General features: G+C 39.2%; 1 long non-coding RNA gene across 1 annotated transcript in view; it reads right to left on the minus strand.

The window, feature by feature from the left end:
* The window catches only part of LOC105502632, a 133,697-nt gene that overhangs the window by 97,506 nt on the left and 25,878 nt on the right, over nucleotides 1-10,313 (minus strand). Inside the window, exon 2 of the long non-coding RNA XR_001000367.1 lies at nucleotides 7,308-7,406. This is a non-coding gene — a long non-coding RNA (uncharacterized LOC105502632). The remainder of the gene's footprint in view (nucleotides 1-7,307; nucleotides 7,407-10,313) is intronic.

Here is a 10,313-nt window from a genome sequence, read left to right on the forward strand (position 1 = left end):
GGTATTAGTATTATTATTATTATCCCATTGTGTAGATGAGGAAACTAAGACACAGAAAGGATATGTAATTTGTCCGAAGTCACATGGCTACTAAGTGTTGGCGCCACCATGTGAACCCAGGTAGTGTGGGGATAGAACTTGTGCTCATAACAGCCATGCTATACTCTGCCCTAACATTCTCTGGTCAACATTCTTATCTCTTGTCAGCAATCGCTCATCCCCTGACTCCATCTGGGATCTGGAATGCACTTGGGGAAGTGGCTGCGCATGGAGACTGGAAATGGAAGAGCCGTCCAAGGTCATGCCCTTCAGGCTCTCTTCAAATTCTACAGCTACTGTAAAGAGAGTTGCATTCCCACAGAGAACATGTCAGACTGGAGGAAAATTATGACAAAAGGTCTCCCCAAAGGCCTCTGAAACTTGGATCTTATCTCGTTCCACAAAGTAAAGGCCAGTTTCCTAAATCAAAGAATGAAAGAAAGTACATCTTCTTCAAGCGTTGTTTTGACATCACTCCCTTTTATACAACTGGACAGGCACTCCCATTGTCTCTTTAAGTAATTTTTAAACACTCCTGAACTTTGGCTTGGAGACCCTCATTTGAAATGATTTTACCACTCTAGACATACTAGCTCATATTTTTTAACTTCAACCTGGCAAAAGTTAATATCCCTCATAAAACTCTACCCACTCTCTTCTCTAAGTATCACATAAACCATTCTTCCTGATTATACATGCCCCATCTTGAGCCATATCCATTACTCTGTCAACTTTCCCTGGAGGTTAATCTGCTAGTGAGAATTTAAGTGGACTCCTGCGGTGGAGTATTCTACAGTGGATGGAACTTGGATTCTGAAGTCAGTCGGTTCTGGTTCAAATCCCAGTTATTCCATTTACTAGCTGTATCATGTTGGGCAAGCTATGTAACCTCCCTAAATCACTGTTTCCTCACCTAGAATATGAATACAATATTAATGGTACTGGTATAACAGTTGTTCTGAGAACTAAATAAGATATTGCATATAAAGAACTTAGTTCAGAGTAAACACATTATAAAATTCAACAAATGTTAGTCCCCATGATTACAATACTTTTGGAGCACAGAATAATCAGAGGTATGTACAAAGATGGTTGTGAAGAGATGTTTATATACCATTTTCATAAAAGTAAAAAGTTAGAAACAATTTATGCCCAACCAGGATTGACTATGCCACCAATTAAAAGTCATGCTCTGAATGTTGGGAAATATCAAGATTGTATTAGTGAGTATTAAAAAAACAAATAAAACCTGCAGAGTAGCATATTTGGGAGGAAATGTATATGCATAGAAAAGAGATTTGAAGAACCTACATCAAAAAGTGGATTATAATTATCTCAACAGAAGAAAGGTATATGGAGTATAGATGGGTACTAGGATTATGAAGATTTTAAAAATGTTTTGTATTTTTCTGTGCATCCTAAATTTTGTACCTTTTATAATTAGGAAAATTACATGCTGTTGAAAAATACTGGATAAAGTTTAGCCTTCTCAGATGATCTCCTTCTGGCTCCAATTAATTCAGACCTCCAGCTTATCCATTTCCTTTATTTCCTTTTTCACTCTCTACAGATTTATGTTTCCTCTGCACAGCTGCAGTTGGTTTCAAATATTTGGCAGAGACTGTAGTTGGTGTTTAGATATATTTATGTGGGTTCTCTCTCCCTCATCAGACTGCATTTCCACGAGAGTATCTTCCCTATATTTTCTCTGTAATTGTGCATAGTGGCTTGGAAGCTCTTTCTCCCAAAAGTTAACTGATTGAGGTCATTGTAAACAATGCAAGAAGAAAAACTTGCTTAACTTGTTTCATTATTAACATTAATTGGGAGCTAAGTTTCTCATGTTAGGAATGGAGGGGCTTATAGACTGGTTGGGAATTAGGCCCTGTGCCTGAGGCAATGCTTTGTGTTTATGCAGCTATTTCATTTCCTCCTGGAACATAGGAATACCAAGGCCTCTTGCACTGAGGAAGGGTTACATGAATGGTTCTGACAAGCAAAATGGAAGCAGATGTGTGCACCACTTCCAGGCCCCAAATCATTTTACATATTCCTCTATCAATTCTTGCTTCGCCTGCTGTCTGCTGGCTGGATAGTGCCAGGTTGAACTTGAAGCCACAATATGGTAGAGCCACAAGATGGAAAGAACCTGGGTCCCTGAGTTTCTGTTTACAGAGGAACCACTCAAGAGAATTATCTGAAGAGAAATATCTGAAACGAACAGGGTCAGTGAGAAAGATAAGACTCTTATTACATAAAGGCATTGAGATTTGAGGGCTATTTATTCTTGTAGTAACCCTATCCCAACTAACAACAGAAAATTATACAAATGGTAAAAGAATTTAAAATAACATATTTTAAGTGTCAAACAACAGAATATAATTTTTTTAATTTGCCTAATATTTTACTGTTCTCCCAAACCATTTGCTTCCCTACCTTATTCAGTTCTCTAAGAAACCTTGAAGAGTCTATCTTTGTGTCACAATTTAAGAAACTGGCCTTAGAGTTGTTACATTCTTTGACCAAAGCTAGAACCAAGATTTTCTGACTCCAAATACTATACTCTTTGCCTTTAGGCATAAATACTATAAGAGTGACTAATGACTAAATTATTTATAGAAAAGATGTTTTGCCTAAATTGTCTAGGGAGTATTTTTTTGAACATTGGTTTCACCAGCAGCTAATAAATGTCCCAAGAAATAGAGTTCCAAGGCCAAATGAGTTTGGGAAACACTGGGTTAAACAAATGTGACCAGGAGTTTTCTACTTAATGCCAAGTTCTCACAGCCTTTAACTTAAAATTTGGAGGCTCATAGGGAGCCTACACAGCATATCCCATACATCTGACCACAGAACCCTTTGATGATGGAGCCATTGTCAGGAGCAGAGTATGCTGAAACATGACGGAGAAAGGTTTTCTAGATAACAGCTCTCGTTCTCCATTGCACCCTGGTTACACTTTAGTTTATTCACTTCTTAGAGTACGTTTCTCAGCTAATGTTGGGAACAACAAAATTCTCTAATAAGCTCATGTAACCAAGATCAAATGGGACTTCCAGGAGATTTTTTTTTTTTTTTTTTTGAGACAGAGTCTCTGCCCTGTCGTCCAGGCTGGAGTGCGGTGGCATGATCTTGGCTCACTGCAACCTCTGCTTCCCGAGTTCACACCATCCTCCCGCCTCAGCCTCCCGAGTAGCTGGGATTACAAGCACGTGCCACCATAGTCAGCTAATTTTTTGTATTTTTAGTAGAGACGGGGTTTCACCATGTTGGCCATGATGGTCTCGATCTCTTGACCTCATGATCTGCCCACCTTGGCCTCCCAAAGTGCTATGATTACAGGCGTGTGTGAGCCACTGTGTCCGGCCCCAGGAGCTTTTTTTTTTCAGTTGCATTTATTTTTGAACTTATCCTAAATAAGAGCAGGACACGTTCATTGCACCTGGAAGGTAGAAAATATAAATAGAAGAAAGAGAGGTGCAAATCAACCCATTTCTATTCAACCCACCAGCATAGTGGGTGACATTTACTACCACAGGGAGCTGCTGAGGCAGGGTAGAGTTGGATTTGAGGAAGGATTAGATAATTTTATGAGCGTGACTAAAATTTAAAGCTATGTGAGCTAGAACAAAAAAGATACAAGGAAATGAAGTCTCATGTTCCAGGATGTAAATTGATCACATGTGGAAGGAGGGGCAAAAAGGAATTCCCACCTCGCAATCCAGCGTGGGATATTACACAATGGGCCAGGTGCAATAGGCTTGATTTTCCCTCTTTATTTTCCTTTTCCTTTTCTCTGGTACATCTGATTCTGGCTAAACAGGAGGTGGGGATATTAGCCCTGACAAATAGCGATTTGATTCCACAGGGCAACTCCTATTGAAAACCAAGATAACACAAATATTTTCAATTCTTCAAGTTGAACCTAGACTAAGTATTTTGTTTTGTGGGTGATCCCTCTGTTCTTTTATTAAGAGAAGATCATTTTATGAGAGCTAAGAATATTTGCAGTCCTAGCATTTAAAATTCTCAACAAACACATTGTTCAAGCAAATAAAAAGAATAGAACAAGTAAGGTAAGATCATCTTAATTAGTTGAGACTCTTGAGCAAGGATGAATCCAGTCTTGAAGTCCTGGCTATTTCAAAATATTCTTTTTACCTTAAACATACAAATAAAATGTGTTTCTGAGCTGCAGTATTCTGAGCTTGGTGATGATTGAAGGCCCTGGAAGAGGGGATGGCAGATTTTATTGGGCTGGGTGGGTTCTCAACAGCCATCTCTCCATGGGAAATTTCATAAAAATATTCAACTCAAATGGTTCAGTGAAAAGCATTCGGGCCCCAGGGAATCAACGAGAGCTAAGTTTTATAGAGTGAATCCCATCTGGGACTAGAAGAATTAAGAAACAGAACTATGGGAGACAGGCAACAAGAGGAATAGCAATACCAGCCCCATGGAACAAAAAGTTAGTTTTTCATTGTATAACCAGTGCTATGATTTCCTGCATTAAGATTACAAAAGCAATCAGATCAGAGATCGTGGACTTTTTTCATTATAGGATTTTAGCTGACCCTTTCTTCAACTATGAATTCTTCGGTTGGGGGACAGTCCTAAATTCCAATATGAACACTAAATATCATTTGCTTCAGGAAGGATTTTTCCTGTTGGTACTCAGCAATCTTTCTGAACTTGTGGCAGTGGTAGTCTATACAACATTGACTGCTCCATTCTCTTATCCCTTCCTCCCTAGCATAGCCCACTTCTCATGATATAACTTTTCTTTTTTTGAGATGAATTCTTGATCTGTTGCCCAGGCTAGAGTAGCACAATCTCAGCTCACTGCAACCTCTGCCTCCCAGCTTCAAGTGATTCTCCCACCTCAGCCTCCCAAGTAGCTGCGATTACAGGTGTGTGCCCCTCATGCCCAGATAATTTTTGTATTTTTAGTAGACACGGGTTTCACCATGTTGGCCAGGCTGGTCTTGAACTCCTGACCTCAAATGATTCTCCCGCCTCAGCCTCCCAAAGTGCTGGAATTACAGGCATGAACCACTGCACCCGGCCTATAAAACTTAAAATTCTAAATAGGCATCTAGTTTTCCAGCTTTATCTTGCACCTAGAATTGGCTATGTGACTCAGTTCTGGCCATTTCTGGCTTGGAGGATGCTAGGAAATATTTTACTTTTAGGATAAAAGGAGAGAAATGTGGGAGGAGAGTTGTGTTTTCTGTTTGTTTGTTTGTTTCCTTGCTTGCTTGTTTGTTTTTCTGGCTATCCCTTCTCTCTCTTTGACACAGTGCGGAAAGTGTGATATTTCATACTGTGGCAATTATTTTGTGATCATGAGATGACAAACTTGAAGATCAAAGGCACCATGGTAGCATTGACAAGATGGAAGGGGAGAAAAATCTTGAGTTTGTAATGACATCACTGAGCCACTACAACAACCCTGGGACCATGAGCCTATTGATTTGTTGAAGTCACCTTTAGATGGATATTCTGTTACAGCCCAAAGCCTTCTAACTGTTAAATACACCTAGTGAAAATGTGACTATGTGTTCCAATAGAGAAACACACGGCCTGTGACTTCTGGTCATATAGAATCACTGATATTCCCTGATGTAGACTGGCATATTTCTCTTGGAAAAAATAGTGAATCAGGACTTCCCTGATGGTTGTCTGAGAATTCATTGGCTAATGTTGGCAGAACCTAAGGCCATGAACATGTTCATCATTACTAAGGAGGCGGCAATCCTGAAGGTTGCAATTCAACCTTTGTGGATTGTGCTCCAAATTCCACACAAGGTTTCTTTCCCTCTTGTTCTCATTTCCCACAGTCTTACCCTTTTCTTTGTGTTTTACTTTGGCTTTGGAAAACCTCCTTCACATTTTCATTTTGCCAATTCTGATGTTACTTAATTCTTCAATATGGTAAAGCAATAAAAAGAAAGCTGGCTGATAATCTTAGAGCAGTGCCAAAAATGTATGTTTGGAATGTTAGGACTTTATTGAAAAATGCTTTATTGAATAAGCAGAAATTTTGTTAAGCTCCAAAGGAATCTAACCATCTCCCCTCCCCCACCACCACTGCCTAAATTTCACATCCTCTGATAACTAAGTACCTTCCCAGACTGGCATATCTTCTAGTCTGTATATCCTAAACTGCAGATTCAATCCTATCGAGTGACTGGAAATGGTACAACTCAAAAGTCTAGAAAAAATTCTGCTCTATGGAAACACATTCATTTTTAAAATTTCTTTATTTCAAAAGTTTCCATCCTCATTTCCCTTCTTGAAGAGTTTTCATTATACATGAGCAGGGAATTACGATGTGTGTAATATTTTATAACTTAGCTAATTTGAAGATACTTTTTTCTTTTACATCTGTTGGATTTTTTAAAAAAAATTATTATACTTTAAGTTCTGGGATACATGTGCAGAATGTGCAAGTTTCTTATACAGCTACGCGTGTGCCATGGTGGTTTGCTGTGCCCTTCAATCCAACCATCCTGAGCTCAAAGCCCAGAATTAGAGCTGATGAGTAACCAAGGAATTCAGATTTTAGTACTGAAAATAATGTTTAGGAAATTCTGTTGTTCTGGAGGACAATAATTTAGCATTCATAGCTGAAATGCGTAAGAGGAAAACAAGTCTGCCAGAAAAATGCTGTTTGCAATGCTGTGAGGGTCTGCTCTAAACGGTATTTCTTGTGGGAGGGACTTGGTGTGATCTGTGTTGTGTATTTTGGTTTTTGTCTGGAGGCTTTTTTGCTTTCGTTTCTCAGATCAGGGAAAGGAGGTTTGCCTGAAAATGAGCCAGAGTGGTGGTTCTGCCCAGACTGATGTGCTTCTGGCAATCGGTGTGTACTGCTTGGTGACTTTCAGTTCAGGTGGTAATTTACCAAATGCCGCTTTTTTTTCTGTATGACACAGGAATGGCCAAACATAGTCACCACTCAGAATGTTGGGAAAATTTCTTGTCCCCATCAAACAGAGGGAGCAACCCTTGGTAGTTCAACAATGAAGCCTCCATTAGCTGAGAAGTCTGTGATTTATCATTCCCTACCTATAAAGATTGTAAACAAATCAGGAAACTTTCTGAGTCTCTTAGTCCTCTACTTCCAAGTAGAAGTGGTAAGAATGCCAACCTTGCCTCACAACATTGTAAGAAGGAATGATTATTTGAATTGATTGTAAAAAGATGCTCTGCAGTATTCATCATTAGGGAATTGCAAATTAAAACAACAAGGAGATACGGCTACATACCTATTAGGATGGTTAATATCCAAAACACGGATAGTACCAAATGGTAGAGCAACAGGAACCCTCCTTCGTTGCTGGTGAAAACGTAAAATGGTTCGGCCACTTTGGAAAACAGTTTGGCAGTTTCTTGCAAAACTAAACACACTTTTATCATACCATTCTGCAATCATTCTTGATATTTTCCCAAATGAGTTGAAAACTTAGGTCCACACGAAAACCTGTGCACAAAAGTTTATAGCAGCTTTATTCATCATTGCCAAAACTTAGAAGACACCAGGGTGTCCTTCAATAGGTGAATGGATAAATAAACTGTAGTATATTCATACAGTGGAATAGTATTGAGCACTTGAAAAAGAAAAAGAGCTATTAAGCCACAAAAAAGACATGGAGGAAGCATAAAGGCATATTACTAAGTGCAAGAAGCTAATTTGAAAAGGCTATAGACTGTGTGATTCCAATTATAAGACATTCTGAAAGAGGTAAAATTATGCAGACAGTAAAAAGATCAGTGTTTGCCAGGGTTTTGGGAAGATGGAAGGAGGGATTAATAGATAGAACACAGGATTTTTAAGCCAATGAAACTATATTGAATGACACTGTAAGGGTAGCTACATGTCATTATAGATCTGTCAAAGCCCACAGACTATACAACACAAAGAGTGAACCATATGTAAACTGTGAGCTTTGGTCACAAAGAGCACACTGTAATGTAAACTATGGACTTTGGTTGAAAATGAGGCATCAATATTACTTCATCAGTTGTAACAAAACATAGTGTGACATATTGGTGGTGGAAAGGGCTGGGTGTGTGTTGGGGGATGGTTATGTGGAAACTGTACTTCTGCTCAATTTTACTGTGAGCCTAAAACATGTAGAAAATGAAATGTATTAATTCAAAGTAGATTTTAAAATCTAAATAAAAGTTATGAAGCAGAAAGTGAATATAATCATATAATTATGTAAATTAATACAAATAATTGTTGAATGCATGCTTAGGATTAAATTCAGTTGTACACAACATGAAAAACAACAACAAATGTGGTTTAGACAAGAAAGCAGAATATGTTTCTCATGTATGGAAAATACGCCTAGAAGTAGGCGGTCTGGAGCTGGAATGGTGACTCCACAGAGACTTTGTGGACTAAGGCTTCTGGCTTTGCTAAGACTCCCATCTCAGCATCTGACTCCTATCTCTTGGTCTGACATAATTGCCAGAACTCCAGCCACTACATCTGCATTCTAAACAGCAGAGAATAAGGAAGGAGGAAATACTGGCATGCCTCCTCCCTTAAATGCAGACTTACAGGAAGTTTCATATTATATTTCTGCTTTTATCTTATTGGTCTGGAACTTAGACAAATTGTCACATCTACCTGTGAAGGAGTCTAACAATTTTTTACCTATTAAATTTACACAAAATTTTAAAAATCTGCAGAGAGGTCCAGCTACAAATCAGGGCTCGGTTTCTAAATAAAAAGAAAGAAAGGGATGTTGGAGTAGGCAGCTAGTCATTTGGGACTTTGAGCAACTGTTGCTAAGTTAAAAATACAGTGCTAGAGACAGAGGATGCAAAAAGACATTAGATCAATAGGAGAAATAAACATGCAAGCACGCGGCTATTATATATGGTGGCAATTTGTTAATGGCACAAGGATTTCAAAAGAGAATGTGAGTATGCCCAGTTGGGGTTGAGCAGAGAAACCCTCCTAGAGGGAAGGATATTTTACAACGACCTAGAAGGATGAAGAGAATTTGAAAAGTAGGCAGTGATGGAAAAGAAGCCAAATTTGGCATAGGAAATGGCATGAAAGAAAGCAAGTTGTTGTTTGATAAAGAGGGCTATGCCTGTTATTGGTGCATTTTATAGTCTGCACAGATACAGAAAGTGGCTAGGCAGGAAGAAGTTTATGTCTGTAGTTTGGACATGTACCCTAATGACATCAGTTTCTCTCCTCACAATCTGTCCATCATTCCCATGGGTGGGAGGTGAGGAAGAATTCCATTCAACAACACACACTTAGAGTATCTCAGGCAAAGAGACTTTTTTTCTTTTGTATTTATGATAAAACACCCAAATATGTATCCAAGTGGGATTACCAGCCTGGGTTGGATCCAAGAGACTTTGGTTACTAGAACTATTTCTCATCATAAATCCCCAAACAAGTTGAGTTTTTCACTTCCTCTCCTAATCTGCCATGGAGCACAGCCGAGTTGCTTGAAGTCATCTACTTCTTGGCAGTGGCTACAATTCCAAGATGATGGAACGATTCTTTTCCATATACATCATTATTATTTCTAGTATAAATATTTATCAAGCACTCACTGTGCAATAGAGAAGAGCTCCTGCTTGGTGGTCTTTCCAGCTGAACAAAACAAACATGAGGAGAGGTCGAGGGAAGAGGTGGGAAGAGAACCTCAGCTGGTGGGAAACAATAGGAATTGCTTCCCCACCCCACCTCCTTTTATTCGTGTTGGATGTTATTTGGACTTGACTGCCATATTTCAGATACGTAAAATGTGTTTTTATTTGTTTAACATATGCTTTATAGGGCTTACCATGTGCTGTGCACTGTTTCTAAGCTCTTTACAAATACTAACACATTCAATCCTCATAGAATCCTGTGAAATAAGTTGTTTTATTGTCTCCATTTGCAGATGAGGAAACCGAGGCACACAGTAATTTGCCCAAGGTCACTCACTGGACACAATGACTCTAGAGCAACACTGTCCTGTAGAACTTTCTCTGATGTCAGAAGTGTTCCATATTTGCACTGCCCAATAGGGTAACCACTGGACATGTGTAGTTGCTGAGCACTTGAAATGTGGCTTACATGACTGAGAAACTGAACTTCTGAAAGTTCAGAAGGCCGCCCACCTAGGCTTCCTGAAGTGCTGACATTACAGACATGAGCCTGGGCTCATACAAACCTGGGCATACAAACCCAGGCTGCCTTTCTTTCCTTTCCTCTCCCTTCCTCTCTACCTCCCTTTTCTTTTCCTCCCTCCCTC

Source organism: Colobus angolensis, unplaced genomic scaffold (assembly GCF_000951035.1).
Source record: "Colobus angolensis palliatus isolate OR3802 unplaced genomic scaffold, Cang.pa_1.0 Scaffold80, whole genome shotgun sequence".
In the NCBI taxonomy this organism is placed as follows: domain Eukaryota; kingdom Metazoa; phylum Chordata; class Mammalia; order Primates; family Cercopithecidae; genus Colobus; species Colobus angolensis.